The sequence below is a fragment of the Mytilus trossulus genome, chromosome 6 (assembly GCF_036588685.1).
Source record: "Mytilus trossulus isolate FHL-02 chromosome 6, PNRI_Mtr1.1.1.hap1, whole genome shotgun sequence".
Lineage (NCBI taxonomy): Eukaryota > Metazoa > Mollusca > Bivalvia > Mytilida > Mytilidae > Mytilus > Mytilus trossulus.
The window spans coordinates 16,468,684-16,489,695 of record NC_086378.1 but is presented as its reverse complement, the minus strand read 5'-3'; the positions used below and the strand labels follow the sequence as shown (position 1 = coordinate 16,489,695).

The 21,012-nt window shown below is 32.3% G+C and overlaps 1 long non-coding RNA gene across 1 annotated transcript; it reads left to right on the top strand.

The window, feature by feature from the left end:
• Window positions 1-1,393: 1,393 nt before the first annotated feature.
• LOC134723229 (uncharacterized) lies at window positions 1,394-20,088 on the top strand. Its single transcript, XR_010108020.1, has 4 exons — window positions 1,394-1,416; window positions 11,899-11,975; window positions 14,795-14,819; window positions 20,019-20,088. It is a non-coding gene; the product is annotated as an uncharacterized LOC134723229 (long non-coding RNA).
• The last annotated feature ends 924 nt before the right edge of the window (window positions 20,089-21,012 follow it).

The following is a 21,012-nucleotide window of genomic DNA, read 5'->3' as shown; positions in this document are numbered from 1 at the left end:
AAAAGACCGTAAATAATAGACAGCATGCCAGTGTATGTGTAATTATTATCAATAGTATGTTTTTTTTGTAGCATGTCCACAGGAAAATGTGAGTGAATTTAAAAATAATGAAAATACCACCATGTTTGGTGCAGGTATTGGGACTTTAGTAGTTGCGTTACTGATACTAGCTGCAGCGACAGTTTTTGTCACTCGCAAAAGTAAGTTAACACTTATTTGTAAACGACTAATAACTTTTATAAACTAGACCATGCGATAAAGAGATTGATATATTGTATAGATACACAACTTTGGTTTAATACTGTTAGTTGCACTCTAGAATTGTGTTATTACTAAAATGTGTCGTTGTGTTGTGTTGCTGTTGCATAGACGTTTCTCAATGCATTCTTATGCTTCTTTATGATAATATCAAATAAATTGATATGCATAAAGTTCATGCGTTAGGACTTTACTTATAAAATGATGTATATTCATTCATTAAACTTCGTCCATGAGTTTGTAAATCTTTAAGCATGGTATTGCAACACGGAAAGTTATCTTGAAGTCAGAAGTAATATATAACTATTATGTTTACGTTAGATAAATTTCAGTTCATATTCATATCAGATAATCTTTATTTGAGATTGTAATTGATACACTGCAGCAAAAATTGTTAAATTATGTAAACGATCTCGTTTTGAGATAGTGTGTTAACATTCAATTTAGAAATTCAAATATACAAAAGATTCGTCCAATCATATGTCGTAGATAACCCGTGTTGGCGTTTTCTTCTTCAATACAGGCTTTTTTAAATTCATTGCAGAGTTGAAGAACAAGAACACGAAACCAGGAAAGTAAGTTTATACAAACCCGCTGTGACAAACGATGGCACATTAAATATAATCAACTTTTATAATAGAACGAAATGTTGGAAGATAAAAATGCGAAATTATTTTAAATCGGTGCAATCCCGAAAAGAAGTAATAGTAGCTTTGAAAAAAAAGATGATGTGATAAGCTTGCTACTGAGATCATATTCTCCTAGTAGTTTAATTTAGTTTAAACATATTTTATTGTTCAAAATGACAAAAGGATCAGACACAAGTTTTACAACTTAGAAACGTCTTCTCCAAAACAAATACAAAATATACACATTAATTAATGAACATATGAAATATTTCTAACTAACAAATAATTTAAGAATAAAGACATGAAAACAAAAGGAAACTTTTTGAAGCGAATCAATGGATTTTAATCGAGTGCACCCTTTTACAGTATAAATACGACACAAACACACCGAATAGTTAGTGGAATTACCTATGCGCAAATTTTGTTCTTGTGGACATAACTTAAATAAATGTGTGTGTGTTTTCTCATAATAAAGTGTGGGATCTTATTATATTATCCAAGTTTCGAAAAGGATGTCAGCTGCACAATGGTAAGTATAGATTTGAAACTTATTCTTATATTCTTTCGTTAAAATCCATTGAATCGTTATTGATAACAAAACTTAACGGTTAATATTCATCAAGATCATTCGATTATTGTCATTACATGTATATAGAAATATCTTTAATCACATGTGTTAACAGAATTAAGGTTGTTAATGCAGAGAAAAACGTTTGGTATTCTTTATATATCTTTGAACAGATAAACAAATAATATCATTTTCTTCAGTTCGTAAAGCATCATCGCCAAATAATAATAAATCGATAGTAATATTAACATTAAAGACATTAATTTCGTTAAACATCAGATTTCTTTGAGCTGAAAAATTAATACAATATAATAGATAGTGTTCAATATTTTCATTAATAAAACCACATGAACAATTTGCATTTTGTATCAAATTTGCTTTGAACAAGTCAGCACGCAGTGCGCTACATCTGTTACGCAGCCTTGTGTGTAAAACAGAATACAAACGATCTCCTAAAGAACCAAATCTCGGACATTTATTATTTCTATAGTATAGTTTGTGCAAGGTTAATTTAAAAAAGGAAAATGTAGGAATATGTCTTATACTTAAGTCTAAAGAGTTCCACAGTGCAATAGATGACGGAAAATAAGACTGTTGATAAGCTGATAAACGATTTACGGGAATAGTAATATTTTGACTGTTACGCAAATTATAATTACAAATATCTGATACAAAATCCGGAACCAAATCGTGTAAATAATCTGGCGCTTGGTTATTTATAATCTTATAAAACATAGATAATTTTTTAACTTCCCGTCTGACGCTTAATGTTTCCCAACCCGTCTCTAAATAGATACTGTTCCGGTCCGCTCCGGTTTCCAACCGATCAGAATTTTTTTGTCCACAATTATCCCATACTTCTGACGAATACTCCAAAATTGGCCGAATAAAAGTCATATAATTTTTTTCCAAATATTCCCTCTTAAGTCTAAATTTTAATTTTCGTAAAACATTAAGCTGCTTGGAAGTTTTTTCTATCAGCTTACTCCATTTACAATCACTACTAAATATGACACCAAGATGTTTATGCATATGAACTGGCTCTAATGTAGTTCCATCAAAATCAAAAGAAAAATTACTTTGTATAGATTTCATACTGAATATCACAATATCAGTTTTATTTGGGTTAAACTTCACTAGCCATCTGTTTGACCACGCATTTCAGTAAACAAGATCTGTACTGATTAATTTTTTTAAAATGGATTCATTAGGAGCAGTATGACCTATTGAAGTGTCATCTGCAAAAAGCCTCCCAAATCCAGAAAAACCATCAGCTATATCATTAATATATATCAAAAACAATAACGGTCCTAATACTGAACCCTGAGGCACACCGGCGTTTAATTTTCCAAATTTTGAAAGTGAATCTTTTAAGACAACTTTCTGAGATCGGCTACATAGGTAGCTTTTTAACCAACACAGCAAGTCTCCTTTTATACCATATTTTTCAAGTTTGTATAGTAAAGCCTTAATCCAAACCGTATCAAAAGCTTTACTTATATCAGCAAATGTAATGCTAGTAACTAGCTTATCATTTAGCGCCAATAAAATGTTGTTGTAAAGTTCAATTAATTGGTGCGTAGTGGAATATCCTGGAATAAATCCAGATTGATACTTATACAACAGTTTATTTTTATGTAAATGGTTAAAAATATTTTTGAAAACAATTTTTTCTAATAATTTACTCACACATGACAATAAGGAGACAGGCCTGTAGTTAGAAGGTAGTGATTTGTCACCACTTTTGAATAATGGAATAACATATCCAATTTTCCATTGATCGGGAAATACTCTCTCATGAAGTGATTTATTAAAAAGTAAACATAATGGTTTTGAAATTTCATTTCTAACAGCAAGTAACATTCTGTTGCTCACAATATCTGATCCTACCGCTTTATTTGGATCAAGCGTAGAAATAATATCAAGTACATCTTGTTCTCTAACAATTATCTGCAAAACAAATCATGACAGCGATCATCAAATTCCGGTAAATCTTTATTAGCATCATCTATATTAGAAATAGAACAAACATATTTATTTAAAATCTCAGACTTTTCTGTTCCTTCATACGCAAGGTTAAAGTTATGATCCGGGTCTCTTAGCGGAGGAATATCATGAGTTGGTCTGTCGCTTTTAATTAACATATTGATGGTCTTCCAATACTGTTTACAGTTTGCAACTTTAAGTTCATCCAAATTTTCGTTTATAGTCACATAAAAATGCTTTTTAGCTTGCTTTTTTAAATTATTAACTTTGTTCCTTTGTTGCTTATATTTATGTTCAGCAGATGTACTATGTGAACGCATAAAAAGTTTTCGAAATCTGTCCCGTTTTCTCGTGTCCCGTCTCAAATTTGAATCAAACCAAACTTTATCATCACATCTTATAGTTACGTCCCTTGTAGGGATACACGCAGATGCTATATTAATAAAAGTGTTAGTGAAATTCGTAGCAGCAACATGAACATCTCTTGCATCAGAAATCAAATTTTCCCAATTAGTGTTAAGTACTTTTTGTTTCATCAAGTCATTATCCCCTCTTTTATAATCCCATATAGATCTAATATATGTTCGACTTTTACTAAAACCACAATCAATTGTGACATATGTTCCATCATGGTCACTTATACCTCTATCAACAGGTATAGTGTCTTTATCTAAAACTGGTATAGAGTCTGTAACTAAAATAGGGTCAAGTAGTGACGAGCTACTTGTTCGTGTGTCAAAATGCGTGGCTTTGTCAATTATGTTAATCAGGCCATTAATAAAAATAATATCTCTAATATTTGACGGTAGATCCGACATAAAAATTTTATTCAGATCACCTAAGCAAATTATACAATTATTTTCATCAAGGGCGTTTTTCAACATTTGATCAAAGTATTGCCAGAAATAAACTGCAATTGCCTTTCCGACCTATAATTGATATTAATCAAAATAGATCGAAGTTTGGTCTTTAACTCAAACCACATACTCTCAATTTCATCGTGCTCTAAATCTTGTCGACGGATTATGTGAACGTAATTTTTAAAATACATGATAATACCACCACCATGTGAATTTCTGTCTTTTCTAACTGATGTCTCAAACCCCATAATAGATATATCGTAATCAGTAATATTAGAGTCTAAATGTGTTTCTGTGAAAAATACTACATCATAATCCTCAATAATATCGGCAATATAGTTCAGTTTATTTCTAAGGCTTCTAATGTTGCAATGGAAAATTGACAATGATTTCTCGGAATACTCGTGTGTGCGTTCAGGACCCGGGTTCGGTTCAATGTCACCACATATTAATAATAAACATAAAAGCACTATATACAAAGCAATCAAATTACTACAAGTTCTATATAAATTGCGTATACTAAGTTTAAATCTTGAAATCATCTTTATTAATTCTGCCAGCATATCATTTAAGGAAAAACAAAACCGGTAAACTGTTTTTCTCAAGCAACCCAAACTAGTCTTGTGATAAAACAGTCCTATTGTTATCCTGTACGATACACTATCATTACCCATTGTCAAATACAATACAATAGAAAAGGATAGCAATATAGGACTGCATTGTAAAACATGATACATAGCATGGACAATTATAATTCGAATGACCCTTCATGAATTTCAGAAAAATAAAAAGTAAAGAAAAAAAGAAAAATATGTACATGTACAAAAAGCAATATTTCAACATCGTCAATACACGATGTTGGTATTGCAAATATCAGAGAGCTGTATTTTTAACAAAGATTTTGTGTTATGATACTGTAATACCGAACTTTGATGAAATAATCCAAATTAAGTGACCAATTTTAATGCGCCTCTCTGAATTATATCGAAAGTTGAAATGAACTGATTTGCATATTGTTGTCAAATAAGGTAAGGTATACTATAAATTTAGCTTAGACATAATAATTGTAACGATTGTCACGTGATACAATTTTATTTTTTAAAACACACTTCGTTGATTATCACTCATGTGATATAGAGTAGAATTTAAACTTATTGACATTGCCAAAGATGTATTATTTTAGTGTATGTAAACACTACCACGTGTTTCTAAACACGTGTATTATACAACATTTATTGTTAAAAATTAAGTAAATACGGATAGTGCTTACTAATTTAGACACTTTCTTGAAATAGTATATTGACATATAACATATTATGCTATTATAATATTAAACTAGATCATACAGTTCCGAGTAAATTTGTGAATTTTGTAAACTTTATTCAGACAAAAGAAATAAGAATATGATGGTAACGGAATGTCAATCCTCATTCAGGTCATCACCTTCAAGGACTTCCCCACCAAGTCTGTAAATGTCTTGCCTTGAACTAATCTTTTTAGGACGAGCATGTTCTGTTGTTTTTACTAGTATGGACCCGTCATGTGTCCAAAAGGAGTGTATGATATCTTTTACACGCAAAGTGTTTAATCTGTGTAGCAGATCATACCTGTGTTTGGTGAGATTTTCTGCAATTTTGCTTTTGTTCTCCTAGTAGCCACAAAACAAGTAACTAACCGCATAGACTCAAACAATAAGCCTAGTTCATACCGCAAAGATAGCTTGTTTAGGGGACAGCTGAAGCACGACTTTGGGTGCGGGATTTAAACAAATTAGTGGATTTGGGTTGTGTTTAGCTCTTTTCGATCGGATTGTTGTCTCTTTGTCACATTTCTCCTTTCCATTCTTAATTTTTTCGACCTACGTAAAATAATTCAAACAAAAGAAATAACGTTCTAATCTGTATGAAAAATCAAAAAGCATATAAATGATACATATTTGCAACAAACAATATCTCAGAGTTACTGGCTTCTTATTTTAGACAGACTTAATCACACTGATACTGTGATAAACTAGGTTTCCTGACGCAAAATCTCTACAAAATCTAGGACTTTGTTGAAGTAATACAACATAGGACCATACTTAATCAACCAATAACTTTAAAAAAACACTATAGATTGCTCAATAAATACCAATCTCGTTTCAAGGCCGATACCTTTTTAAACATGTGGTTAAAATTTTAGGTACGAAATGGGATTTCCATTTCCCCGTAAATTGACATACTTCCTAAACTTCTTTCATGATGCGGCTCCTCGTAAGTTCTTGAAGAACATTATATAGCTCCATAGTTTTAACACTCCTATTCTACTTTCCAAATCAACATGAATGGTAAATCTCAGTAACTTGTAAAAACTAGAACAATATCCAATATCACTACACAATGTACACTGAGATGCTTTGTGTACACTCCTTATGTTGAGGCGCATTATGAATATTGACCCAACTGAGATATGCAAACAATATTCACGGATCAGAGAATAAGTTACTGCCTATACCTGGGGTATTGATAATTTTGGAATTTGAAATAAGTGTGAAGTCGTCCATCTACGTCAATATCGAGGGAAAGATCAAATTAAAGGAGTAGTCCTTCTTATATAAGTAGTATCCATAATTTCAAATTCACCATGATATATGCGATGATGTACTCACTGAAATATTGGTAATGCAGTGAAAGGACATAATCACTATATATATAAAAGTAAATTTGAGGAATTTTGCCACTAGTCATTGATACTTGTTTATACGAAAAAATGGTGTTAATACATGGTCTTCCGGTTTTTTGGTACACACAGTTAGACAATAAATGATTGTATAACGCGAAACATTAGATTGCACCAAGTTCAATATAAAAAATAATTTATCTTGCAAATATCATAACATGCTTTCTAAGAGTGTATTCAATTCACCTTAGAACGGTGATTATTTAAGAATGTCAGTTTTTCTCTGCGAACACAGTTGGAGTTGAAGGCAATTTGAATGCACAAGTCTTAGGGGAAATTTGGTGGTATTATACAGAACCATTGCAAATACATGCAAATGAAATACATGCATATGTCTTACTGTAGTAGCAAATTATCACTTAAGTCAGAGAAATATGTACCAAAATGTCTCATATCTACAACAAAGCTAGACCCAGAATGATTTCAAACACTTGTTTTGTTCTTCACTTCATGAATCGAACATAGCAGTTGCATTGTTGTTGTTTTTTTAAATGTAAGCGACGTAATTTAAATAGGAGATAACTCGTGTAAAAATCAAGAGGCTCACATTTTTCCCCGTTACACAAGATAATTCATTGCACATTATCAATTTTAAGAGATATGGTTTGAAGTTATGCTTATTGTTCATTCATGTATACTACCAATTTAAAAAAAAATGAAAAATAGAATACAATTCTAAGGGACAGATTTTAAACAGATATATCATATTCAGGAGGGGTATTTGCGAAAATACTAGTCGCCAGAATGTTAAATTTCACGAGCCGTAGCTTTATGAACCAACCCTAAACTATACAAAAAGTACATTCGTTAGTCTAGTCATAGACATAGTGGTATTTTGTGTTAGTTCTTCTCGCTGGCAGTAATTGCGAGTACTTTCAGTTCTCTATATAGTGTCTTATTTATGCTGGGATGAGGAATTAATTTTTATTCTGCAAAGTCGAGCCCGAGGTTTGTTTGATGAGATAAGCTTATTCTCAACTGATGTCCTTGTTTTTGTTGTTGTCGGGCTGTTATATCCCTGTCCCAGGTTATATGTAGGGTTAAGCGTTTACAAACATCTGTAATCCCGCCATATGCTGTATATGCCTGTCACATGTCAGGCGCATTTCAATGATTGTCGTAGTTTCATGTCTGTCATATTTGTTTGATACAGTTTTTTATGTCGACCCCTTTAATAGCCGACTATATGGTTTGCATTTTCTTATTGTTTAAGGCAGTACGACTGCTTATAATTGCTAACATCCACTGCATTTCATTGTTGCCTCATTTGCATTCATTCTTCATCTCTTTAATCATATATTGATATTCTGATGTTGAGGTGACATAATTTAGTAGGCTGTTTAAAGTACAAATGAGACGATATTTGAATGTCAAAAAGTACCTTGAAGTCATTGTCTTTATGAAATACAGATACAAACAATCATAATGGTATAATGAAGGTTTTAGTTTAAACATATTTATTTATAGTGGATTGGGAAACAAGTTTTGCAACTTATATTAATCCCTTTCCACTTTGCGGGTGCGAGTGCTGCCTTGTAGCGGCATAAGCCTACTCTTTTTCGAAATCTACAAGGGTGTCTTTAACGTGCAAAAGATATGGCTCTCTCCTCTTAACACGGGTCAGCCATTTATCGTCCCCTTCCGACGGACTATCATCGTTTCCTCAAGACCATACTCGCAAATGAAGGTTGGTTGCTGTTTCAGAGTGTTGACCAGATCCTCTCAAGCGTTCTTATGTTCGATTAATGAGGTAGAAAGCATTTTGTTCAAGTTGTACATCTATTGTTTATTAAAAGAATAGTCACCTAAACCTAATATTGCAAAGAAGTTTTACGGCTCGTATTTTTAAGACTGGTATTTTTTAAAATACTACTCCTTAAAAAAAAGAGGGACGAAAGATACCAAAGGGACAGTCAAACTCGTAAATCTAAAACAAACTGACAACGCCATGGCTAAAAATGAAAAAAGACAAACAGAAAAACAATAGTACACATGACACAACATAGAACACTAAAGAATAAACAACACGAACCCCACCAAAAAACTAGCGGTGATCTCCAGTGCTCCGGAAGGGTAAGCAGATTCTGCTCCACATGCGGCACCCGTCGTGTTGCTAATGTGATTACAGATCCGGTAAATAGTCTAATTCGGTAGGTCAAATTCATGAAAGGGAAGGGGACTGTAGTTACGACGAAAGGAACATATACGATATCATTTGTGAAACGTTTATTCCATAACGGTCAACCAACTCGTGATGGCGTCCGTAAAATTTACGAAGGGATGATTTCAACTTCACCATTTGGAACTCTTGCTTTAATAGCTTCCTTGTAAGCAGTAACCCTCTATCAAGAAAATCATGATAGGAAATGCAAGCACGGGAATATCGTATCAATTGGGAAATATATACCCCGTATGCAGGTGCTGCTGGAATGTTGCTACTTAGAAATGGAAAGTTCACAATTGGAAAGCTGAAATCATCTCTTTTGTCGTAAAGTCTTGTCTTAACCGACCCTCATTGTCAATTTCTAGATGTAAGTCAAGATATGAAGCCGACTTAATTGTATCTGGAGTATCCTTTATCTCCAGTTCGATGGGATAGATGCGATCCACATAGTCACCAAATTTTGAATTTTTTAGTGAAAGAACGTCATCTATATAGCGAAAAGTAGAGTTAAAGGATATTGCTAATTTCTTATTTTTTGTCCTAAGAAGTTCCTGCATGAAGTCAGCCTCATAATAATAAAGAAACAAGCCAACAAGTAGAGGGGCACAGTTTGTTCCCATTGGAATGCCGACAGTCTGTTTCAAAAACACGTCCTCCGAACGTAACAAATATGTTGTCAATCAAGAAATCAAGCATCTTGATAATATCGGTTTCAGAGAATTTTTTGTTTGAATCAGAATGATTCTTTACAAAGTAGGATTTATCCCTCCCTAAGACAAGATACTTGTATCTACGTTGGCCATTCTTTTTTATGAAGCAAAGTAATACCAACTCTTTAAATTTGTCTTTTAGTTTGGAATGTGGAATACTTGTGTAAAGAGTAGAAAAGTCAAATGTTTTAATACTGTTACAAGATGAAAGAGAGTTAGAGTGTATGTACTCTAAAAGATCTTTGGAATTTTTAAGTATCCACATCTGATTCACGCCAACTCTAGAATAGGCAGTTTCACAGTAACTTTGATGCCCGTCTTTGATTGCTGATAAAATGGATGTTAATAATTTAGAAAGGGGTTTCGTGGAGCACTTGGAAGACCCAGCAATATACCGTTGTTTGTAAAGACACTTATGTAGTTTAGGTATCCAATACAGTAATGGAAAATCCAGTTCTTCATCTTTGGTTGAAATACCAAAGGAACAAAGAACAGACCTATGATTATCCAGGATTTCCTCTTTGGTAAGTGTCGTGAGGGTATATGTTGGGTTTCCAAGTGAATTGTCTATACCTAATTCGTTTATCAAGCAATTAATGTAATGAATTTTACAGACAAAAACGATGTTATTTGGGGCTTTGTCTGCGGGGACAACAACATATTTATCATGGAGGTCAGATAGGTGTTTAGCAACATTTGGATCTTTGAAGATTGACGTAGCATGGGCATTGATGGACCCATTCAGTTTCTTAATTCTGATTTGTATTAACGACCTCAGTGCCTTAATCCATTCGGATAGAGTGTCTACGTCTTCCTTCTCGCGCTTAGCCCATTGCCTGGCATAATCCTCGACTGAATCCGTCAAAATTTTAAAGTTGTATTTCCAATTGATAGATTTAGGCTCACGATATTTCGGACCTTTCGATAACACGTTTCGTAGAGAAATGTTATTAACAATGTTAAGGTCACCGGTAATAACGTGGTCAGCAGGATTATATGTGAATTGGGAACTAGCACAAGTGCAATCAGGAGGTTTAGACTTGAAGTCGTCAATATCGAGATCCTGCAAAACGCGTTTGTAATTGAAAATTTTAGTTGCAAGAGGTTTAGTATAGGTATAAGAAATTATTGGTACAGACTGGTCTATGAAATAAGGAGGTATTTTCGATTGAACTAATTTATGATGAAGGATATATTGCCTAGGTTGACGCCATCGAGACCTTTATTGGCAAAGGAAAGATTTAGAAAAGATCTTACCATGATATATCTGTCTAATTACACCAAACGTTAAAAAACGCATTGATGATCGTGACGTTCTAAGCGTCCAGTCGGATAGAGTATTTTTTGGCAAATACCATGGCAGAGAGGGTAACAAAGGCATGTCCTTTTTGCATATACCCATGCGACGTTAAAAGCGCACGATATTCATTTGGTAACAGTGAATTGGTAAAAAATACACTGTCTATCAACCAATCGGAACCCAGGATTCTAATATAAGGTGTAATTATTTGGAAAATACCACGGCAGAGAGGGTATAAAAGGCACATCTAATTTGCCTATACCTCGGTGGCGTTAAACACGGAACGATATTCATTTGATAACAGTAAATTGGTGAAACAAACACTGGCTATCAACCAATCAAAACACAGGATTATTTCATAAGGTTTTATTATAAAAAGAACGACCACTAATAGTTTATTTATTACGCAAAACAAATTCATAAGGGTTGAATTATATAACATAAATTATATATTTGAGTGCATTTCCTTTTTAATATAAGATATAGTTTTTTCTTTTCACTTGGTACAAACAATAATGTATGATTTGATAATTTACCCTTCAACAAAAGGTTATCAGTAAGTTAATCAAAAAGAAAGAAACAATTATTATACAACAAACTAGAAAATAATAAAAAATAACAAAATGGATATTTAGCTGTTGAACTTATTAAAAACATTTTAGACTTTTAATTGATACCAAGTATAAATCAGAAACACTATTTTAGATCTGATGAATACACGGATATACAGAGAACCAATCCAACATTTACGGATGAATACTCAATGATCCAGTCTGGAATTGGTATGTGTATAATTACAAAAAATATTGTATAACTATATTATTCAGATATGAAATATTAATTTCAACAGTCCATAATATTTAGATTTTGTTAATGTTGGTATTATTTTCAAATATTCTAACAGATAAATTAATGACGGCTTAGCAGTTTAAAGTCATGATATTTGTTAAAATATAATAAAACAAATACGAATAGTTAAGTAACTTCGATTATAGAGTCATGTGGGGATAATACATGCACAACAAAATGTTTTTTTGGAAATCTCTTACTTGATGTCTTCGTATCTTATTAATAGCCAAAGTTCAACCATTTATAGTGATACCGATTGTAAACAGTGAATATACCTTTTCCTACCGTACCTATATACTTGAATAAATAAAGGCAAAAGTAGTATACCGCTGTTCAAAACTCATAAATCCATGGACAAAAAACAAAATCGGAGTAACAAACTAAAACCGAGGGAAACGCATTAAATATAAGAGAACAACGACACACCACTGAAATGTAACACACACATAAACGGATCAAGCATCAGACAAAATCCAAAGAAAATAACAAATGTAACATCAAAACCAAATACATGAATTTGGGATAGACAAGTACCGTGCCAAGTCTTATCGCAATGTGAATTTACACTCAAACATATGAGAAATCAAACGACACAACGTTAAAATGAAACACACACGATAATAATATAACAATGGCCATCTTCCTGACTTGGTACAGGACATTTGTAAAGGAAAAAATGGTGGGTTGAACCTGGTTTTGTGGCATGCAAAACCGCGCACTTTAATGGCAATGTTAAATATAACATTGAAATGCCAACATAATATAACAGGACTACAATACAAAAAAATAGGAGAACATATTAGACAAAGAAACACATGATTAATAGCTATAGATAACAAAAAGCATCAGGTTTAAAATTCAATACGCAAAAAACGCGCCTCGTCCACACAATACTAGACGACACAAGACGCCCAGATATAAAATATCGAAAGTGAAAAAAAGTACAAAGTTGTACAGCACTGAAGATCAAAAGTTGAAAAAAGGTTGTGTCAATTACGGCTATGTTTTTATGCTTGGGATAAGAACATCCTTATTATTTAGAACAATTAAAGCTATTGCAAACAGTAAATTTGATCAAATGAATATAAAACAGATATTCATAATGAAACTGAAGTATTAACTGATTACAGAAAACTAAACCCGAATACATAATGCTAAGATCAATACAGATTAGACACACCCAACACAGTCCAGGCCTCAACGCAATATCATAAAAATGACGTCACATACGATGGCAAAAAGGCACAACAAATACGTCACATTTAAATTTATGAAATTTCTGAAACAGCCCAAAAATGACGTCACAGATGATAACAAACAATAATTCAAAAGTAAGATGGAATTAGGAATCATTGACATCATTATTAAACAATTATTTTATCTGTGAATTTGTGTTGCATTTAGACACAGTCATAATTTTGTGATGTGTAAATGTGATTGGGGAAATGAAATAAGACATTACAAATAAACTTTTTTTTCAGATAAAAAGTGAGAACAAAAGTTTGTTTGTATTTAGAATAAGGGGAACATACTTACCATTGTTGTTCTGCAAAAACACCCAAATCTTATTCCTGCGTGTACTTAAAAACAACACTTGTTTGATGTTAATTGTCCAAAAGTGCAAAACATTTCCCTGAAAAAATGAAATGTTGATATTTTTTGTTGTCAATCCAAGTTAATCAAAGTAATTCAACATTTTAAAATTATCAATCAAAGTAATATCAAAATAATTGCAAGAAATCTAGAGGTTACGGAGTTTACCTACACGTATACAGTCATTGATTTATAAATAATTTTTTTCTACAGCTACTTATCTTTATTATCTCCTCTACACTTTCAATACAATAAATCCCGGAAAAATGTCATAGGCAATGCAAATCTGTGATTCTTTTGCATAAAGCATGGTACACATTTAGGCTATGTACCAAGTAGGAGGGGGGTTCACTTGCATTTTTTTTTTCATTTTACACCTGTTGACAGTGCTGATTACTTGGTATGCAAACTATTGCTTGCAAGAACCAGCAGAAACTATCTTACGGTAATTACCAGTACGAAATAATTCATTTTTGTTTTTGTTGTTCCGCTACTCTAGCCTGCATAGCTCTCAAATTACTCTTTATTAGTAAAACGATTTTCCTAAAGCAGCGATCAATTACCTTCGATTGAAAAATCATTATAGTTTGTTTTTTTCACTTTCCCTATAACAATTTCTTAAAATATTGTATTAAATATTGAAATCACCCAACACCCAAAATAAAAATAAATCAAATGAAAATAAGTTCATATAAATCGGTCTTCGCCTTACTGATAGGATATTTAATAGAGACATTTTCAATTCAATTTTGTGAAATGGCCTTTTTAACTTTTGGGGGATCTAGCGTCACTGATGAGTTTTTTTGTAGACGAAACGCGCGTCTGGCGTATATTCAAAATTTAGTCCTGGTATCTTTGATGAGTTTATTTGAATGAATTGTCAATGACGTACTAACAAGTGTAAACAATTATCAAGTAAAGGTATTTTAAACTGGTGTACAGACCAGAACAAAATTATTGTCAAAACTATGTTAATTACTCATTGCTACATGCTTACAGTACTCGACATTTGGTGTGGGCAGGTAAAAACGGACTATTTTCAAGAGTATCCTTATAATATTTTCGATGTTCGAATGATTAAATAGAGTGACTTTCATTGTCTCGGTTCAAGAGTTGAATTGATTTGCTGAATATAAACGAATCATGTTTTTTTTTTCAGAATCAAGACCGCTTCATGATCACAGGTATATATAATTATTTATTACATTGGTTGCAATGAATTACGTTGATTTCCCAGTTAGATAAAAACCGATAATTTCACATGTGAATTAAATGTGGTTATTTTACTCTCTGACGTCATACAACAATAGGCGTCGTCAAAGACGTCGATAACATCGAAACAAAACATGCGTAGGAAAAACATATAGTTCCTTACATTTTGTACATTAATTTCATAAAAAAAAGCAATTTTACAATGTAATAAAAAGTATAACTAATCGCCGTATTTGAATATAAAAAAATAAGACAATGCAACTTGTGACCGATCGCCACTATGGATTAAGCTCGTGCTGCGCACTTGTTTAATCCATGCGTCGTTCGGTCACGCGTTGTATTATTTTTTGATATTCAAATACGGCGATTAGTTTGACTATAAATACATGTAAAAATTTAAAAAAAATAAATAAAAAAAATATGTACATTTCATTAATGATCTAGACCGATTGTCATCTGTTTTTTCCAAATCCAAGATGAGTAAGACACCCTATCTACTTTAATGTGGATTTTTTTCCTACTCCTTATACAAAGATTAGAAGAGCTTTGGTAATTTCCTTTTTGAATTTATTCACGCTTTACTGTCACTGATAAGTTATACTATAAATACATGTCAAAATTTAAAAAAATTGGAAATATGTTCTAGTGAGCTTTTCTTATGACTTGGCATCCGGCGTCTGTCTTCTGTCGTCAGTCGTCGTCCGTTATCGTTAACATTTACAAAAATCTTCTTTTCTGAAACTATTCGGCCAAATTGATTCAAATTTAGCTGCAATCATCATTTGGGTATACAGTATTGAAAATTAGTCTGATGACCCAGCTATCTAACCAAGCTGGCCACCATGGCTAAAACATAACATAAGGGTAAAATGACGATTTTGGCTTATATCTCTGAAATCAATGCATATAGAGCAATTGTTACTAAATAAAATTTATCATTAGGTCAATATCTATCTACCCTGCAATTTGCAAATGAATTAGAAAATATTGTTATAGATACAGATAAACAGTAAACAGCAATAATGTTCAGCAAAGCAAGATTTACAAATAACTCGAATCACCAAAACGATCAGTTAACCTATTAAGGAGTTATAACCCTTTAAAGTCAATATATACAATTATTCGATATTTTTTGTAAACTTTTTACAAAATTCCTCTCTTCTCAAACAAGTTGATAATATTGCACTAAAGTTGTTCACAATCAACATTAAGGTTTTTAGTTTTAAAAATGTCTCCGATGACCCCGCCTGCGAACCAGGATGGCCGACATGGCTAAAAAAAAGTACAAAAACTGTTTCAGATCAAGATCTATCTTAAAGTATAGACGCAGTGATTGCTGTAAGGCTATGATTCTGATAAATGAGTATAATATGAAAAAAGCTTTTTTTTTATTGAGATAAGTCTGCCAATTGATATTTTATCGTATGTTTTTCTATGTTGTGATGTTATGCTATTGTTTCAGAAAAAGGAAGAAGGTTTGGATCCATTAAAACGTTTAATCCCGCTGCAAATGTTTGCATCTGTCCTAAGTCAGGAATCTGATGTACAGAAGTTGTCGTTTGTTTATGAAATATATACGTGTTTCTCGTTTCTCGTTTTGTTTATATAGATTAGACCGTTGGTTTTCCCGTTTGAATGGTTTTACAATAGTAATTTTGGGGCCCTTTATAGCTTGTGTGAGCCAAGGCTCCGTGTTGAAGGCCGTACTTTAACCTATAATGGTTTACTTTTTAAATTGTTATTTGGATGGAGAGTTTTCTCATTTCCACTCACACCCAACTTCCTATATCTATTGAGACTAAATGTTTGTATAGGTTGCACTTTGTAAATACTGCTTTTTCTCAAACCACGCCTCTTTTGGGGAAATTTAGAATATTCATAGACAATTAATTGTGTTTACATACTGTGTCCATGTTATGCTCTCTGTCTTCCATCTCATAGAGACATAACTTGGGAATGTTACAAGTTAATATACACGTTCATATTGTTTACATTTAAATCTGCGGTAACCCTTCATTCGAGGTAGGGGTAGTTAGGAAAATTAGTGTTAGTTTAAACCCTAGAAAATTCAGGGCATATACACGTTGAAAATATGCCGAACAGACCTTTATTTTGACCTTTGAAAAATATTGTAGTGCATATGAACTTTCAATTCTAGGATAACATTTTTTTCAAAACTTCATAGAAAAAGTGGTACTGTTTAAGCCTAGTCCTATAATATAAGACTCTGAAGGTTCATATCATTTACATTCAACGTTTTTTATCGGATATTTTTTTTTACCATCAATGTTGAACCTCAGAGTCTTATAACAACAATCCATTTTCTCGTAGTGTATTCCCAACGAATTGTTGTGGGAACTTTGAACGACAATTTGAAAATATTTACGGCAAATTTAAGTAAAAGTATGTCATTATCCTTACAAATAAACATCTCTTATAATAAATAAAATGTCTTTCCTTATCATATGATGGATTTATATCCGTTTTTAAACCACTTTTTGATCTGCCCCTCCCCATCCCCCCTTTCATTTCAAATTGTCAAGCGGGTCAAGTACGATTAGTTCCGCAGGTCTGTCCGAATGTTAACCAGTTGTACATGTTTCAGAATATTCCTTGGAAAACGAATTATGTTATGACTTTAAGATGATAATAAATGATGAAATGATGTTAATTAATTCTAATTTCCTCACAAATAGAAAAGGAAGCTTAGCATCTAATGTTTCTTACCACTTAAGAGGCGACCATTTAGTATTCATAAAAAGGTAAGGGATGATTGTATAAATGAAAATTATGTCCCGATAATAACAGGAATTACACGGTGAAAATTTCTCCAAAGAGTTATTGAAAATAACTTGGCTATCTCATGAAAATAATAGTCAAAGCTGGAAATGGTGACAAACATTACATACATCTCGCGGAAGGCCATATGGTATAAATTGCTTGCATCAACTCCATTTAAACTCTTGATAATGAAAAATTGGTTTGTCTCATTTGGCTCTCATACCACATCTCCTTACACTTTGTATTACTAGGGTTAATTTCATAATGCGTGTAGAGTTAAGCTTTGGTCGGCTTGTTTGCTTTGTATGTATTAACTTCGACCCAAGCTATGTAAAAACAGATTCACATATTAAAACAATATAAATCTATATATATATAGTTATACAATTAATGTATAGTTCAACGGTCATATGCAGAGTCCGTGGTCAAATGTCAATCAATAAACGGTAAAATGTGATTCTATAAGTATTTTGTATTTTAAAAGTGATTCATATGATATGAATATTACACAAATTACGCAAACCAATATAATTTGCATTTATGCATACGTACCTATCTTTTATTTTTCTTTAATGATGTTAATCTAGCGGCCACTTTTCCTTTCTTTTTCTTATTTTTAACGACTTCATGTACTATTTCAAAACAAAAAAATTTTCTCTTCCTGTCTTATTCAATCAATATTAATATGTTAAGCCCTTCAACCAGACATCACACAACAAAACGATGGTAAAATTGCGAGACCAACATATGCATAGAAAGTTTATATATTAAATGTCCAAAATCAGTTTTGTCTTATTGGCAAGAAGCTGGCAGGTGCGCTAGGGATGACTTCGATTTTATTTTCTTATATGGTAACTTTACTTAGTCGCTAAAAACCACCGGCAAATGTATATAGAATTAAGCGATATCATTAAAAGAACCAGCACTTGTATCAAGTCAAGTCAAGTTTATTCATACACTCAGGAACATATTGTGTGCAACAAGAGCAGCATTATATAGTATTAGACGTTAAATTGTAAATGCATTGATCGTAGACAACTTCATAGAAAAGATACATCAGATACTAAGAAAGGCGAAGGAAGCGATTTGCATGTGAATGAGAATTGACTCGCTCACCCCCGATGTATGAACTCATATTTTGAAAGATATTTATCTATTCATCCGCTCTCACAACTAGAATTTAATTTCTGCTGATGCTTAACAACTTGGACAAGAGCCCTATTAATGTTTAAACATATTTGTTACTAATCTGTATTTTGGACATTGTTCGTTTCAACTCTAAACAATATACTTATACCGTTTTGTCTACGGGGGGCTATCATCAAGTTTAAAAAATAAATAAAATAGAACCCATATTTTTCTATTATTTATGTTTTTTGCCGATTGGTCTCTATTCTGTTAACCCCATTCGTATTCTCTCACCACTTTTTAGGGTTATCTTAAAAGTTGCATGACACTATTACACTAATTGGTAGTGTTTTCGTACGTTGTTCTATATTCTATATTTCAAATAAATATTATCGTCAAATTCGTTTCGTTCATGAAATCCTTAAAATAAAGAATCGTTACATATATTTGAAATAAAAGGCGTGAAAAAAATGTTTGTCAACTGAGGAGAAAAGTGATGGATTAGGAACATATTTTAAACTGTTAATGCGGTAATAAGTTACCTTCATTTATATGAAGGTTGTTCCTAATAATTTTATTTGTATTGGCAGTGGATTATTGATTTAAATTTTTGCAATGAGAAAAAAGTACAAGTTTACAAGACTCTGAGGTTCAACATTGATAGTAATAAAAAATATCCTATAAAAAACGTCGAATGTAAATGATATGAACCTTCAGAGACTTATATTATAGGACTGATTAAAGTCGTAAAAGGAGTTCCTATCATAAATAGCATTGTCAATATTTTCAGAAATGCAAACTTTAGAGTCTGTAGTTTGAAGACGCAATAAGAAAACTATCTATAATGCCACGTTCATATCTAAGAGTATCATATGGTGTGTGACACACTCACGTTTTGTTAAATCTCATTTAGTCAGGTTGGTTTGTCGATTAAACGTAACATGCTACGATAAAAAGATATTGTACACCGGTGTATATTGAATCAACCAAATTGTTAAAAAAAAACATGTGTTATACGTATTTTATAGTCGAAAACCGATTCATTGATATTTTGATATGAATCATATGAAAACCGAATATTGCAGTCATGTTATTTACCTTACAGATAATGTTATATGGCTGTATAAAAGAATGTTGGGTATGGATTTGCATTCATACATTGGTAAAATTTAAAACTGCTGTATGTGTTATTTATCTGCAATTTCTTTACCCTTTTAAATTAATGAAATATTCTTACAATTTACAATACTTTTATTCTGCAGTACATATGAAGAATGCGGACAAACCTTTGATGCTTCAGCATATCAAAACATCAACAAAATGAAGTGCGGTAAGACATTTATCATATCGTGTAGTAAAAGAATGGCTTTGATACTAGTTACTATGTGGACAGAATTGATGTAAAACAAAAGCTACTTCAACCATATCACAATTATGTTACCAGAAGTGAGAAATTTATTCAGTAGGGTATTTTAATTTTATCGTCCTTCCCTACGCCCATACAACCCTGTTCAGTCGCTCTGTTATTCTTGTAACTTGATTTTAAGACAAGAACAGGCATTAAGGCGACGTAACCATCTCTGATATTTTACGATATTAATGTGTAGAAAACCCAACAATATGTACCTAAATAAGCATGGCATTAGATAAAAAAAAATTATATCTTGTTCACCCTCATTAAATGGAAGTTTTCGTGTTGTACCAATATTTGTGTTCATTTTTTTGTCGTATATTATTAGCACGTCGTTGTCGTCAGCGTCGTCCGAAGTCGAATGGTTTCCGGATAATAATTGTAAAAGAATTTATAGAAATCAATAAAATTTCAACATAAGTTTTATAACCACTTATGGAAGGTTTGGATTGCGTTTTGGGTGTTTAGGTCCCAATAGTAAAGGACCAAGGAACCTAGTCTCGAGACAATAACTTGTGTGTAAGTGTATGGATCTTTTTGAAATTGTAACATAAGGTTCCATTTCAGAAAAGGAGTGTAAGGATTGATATTTGCGGTTATGCCCTAAACTGTTAAGAAATTAGGGGCTAAAAGGAACAACAACAATACTTTTCTAATACTTAGAAAAATTGATTATTTATTGAACAATTTCAATGAGATTTTATTCTTGATTTCTTTGGGTTCTTTTAAAAATATGCCGAATTTAACCGTGCATTAAGTTCATGGAATTTGGTCCCTGTTTTTAAATTGGTCCACATGAGGTCTAAAGGGTTCAAAATTAAACTTTTTTTGATTTCATAAAAAAA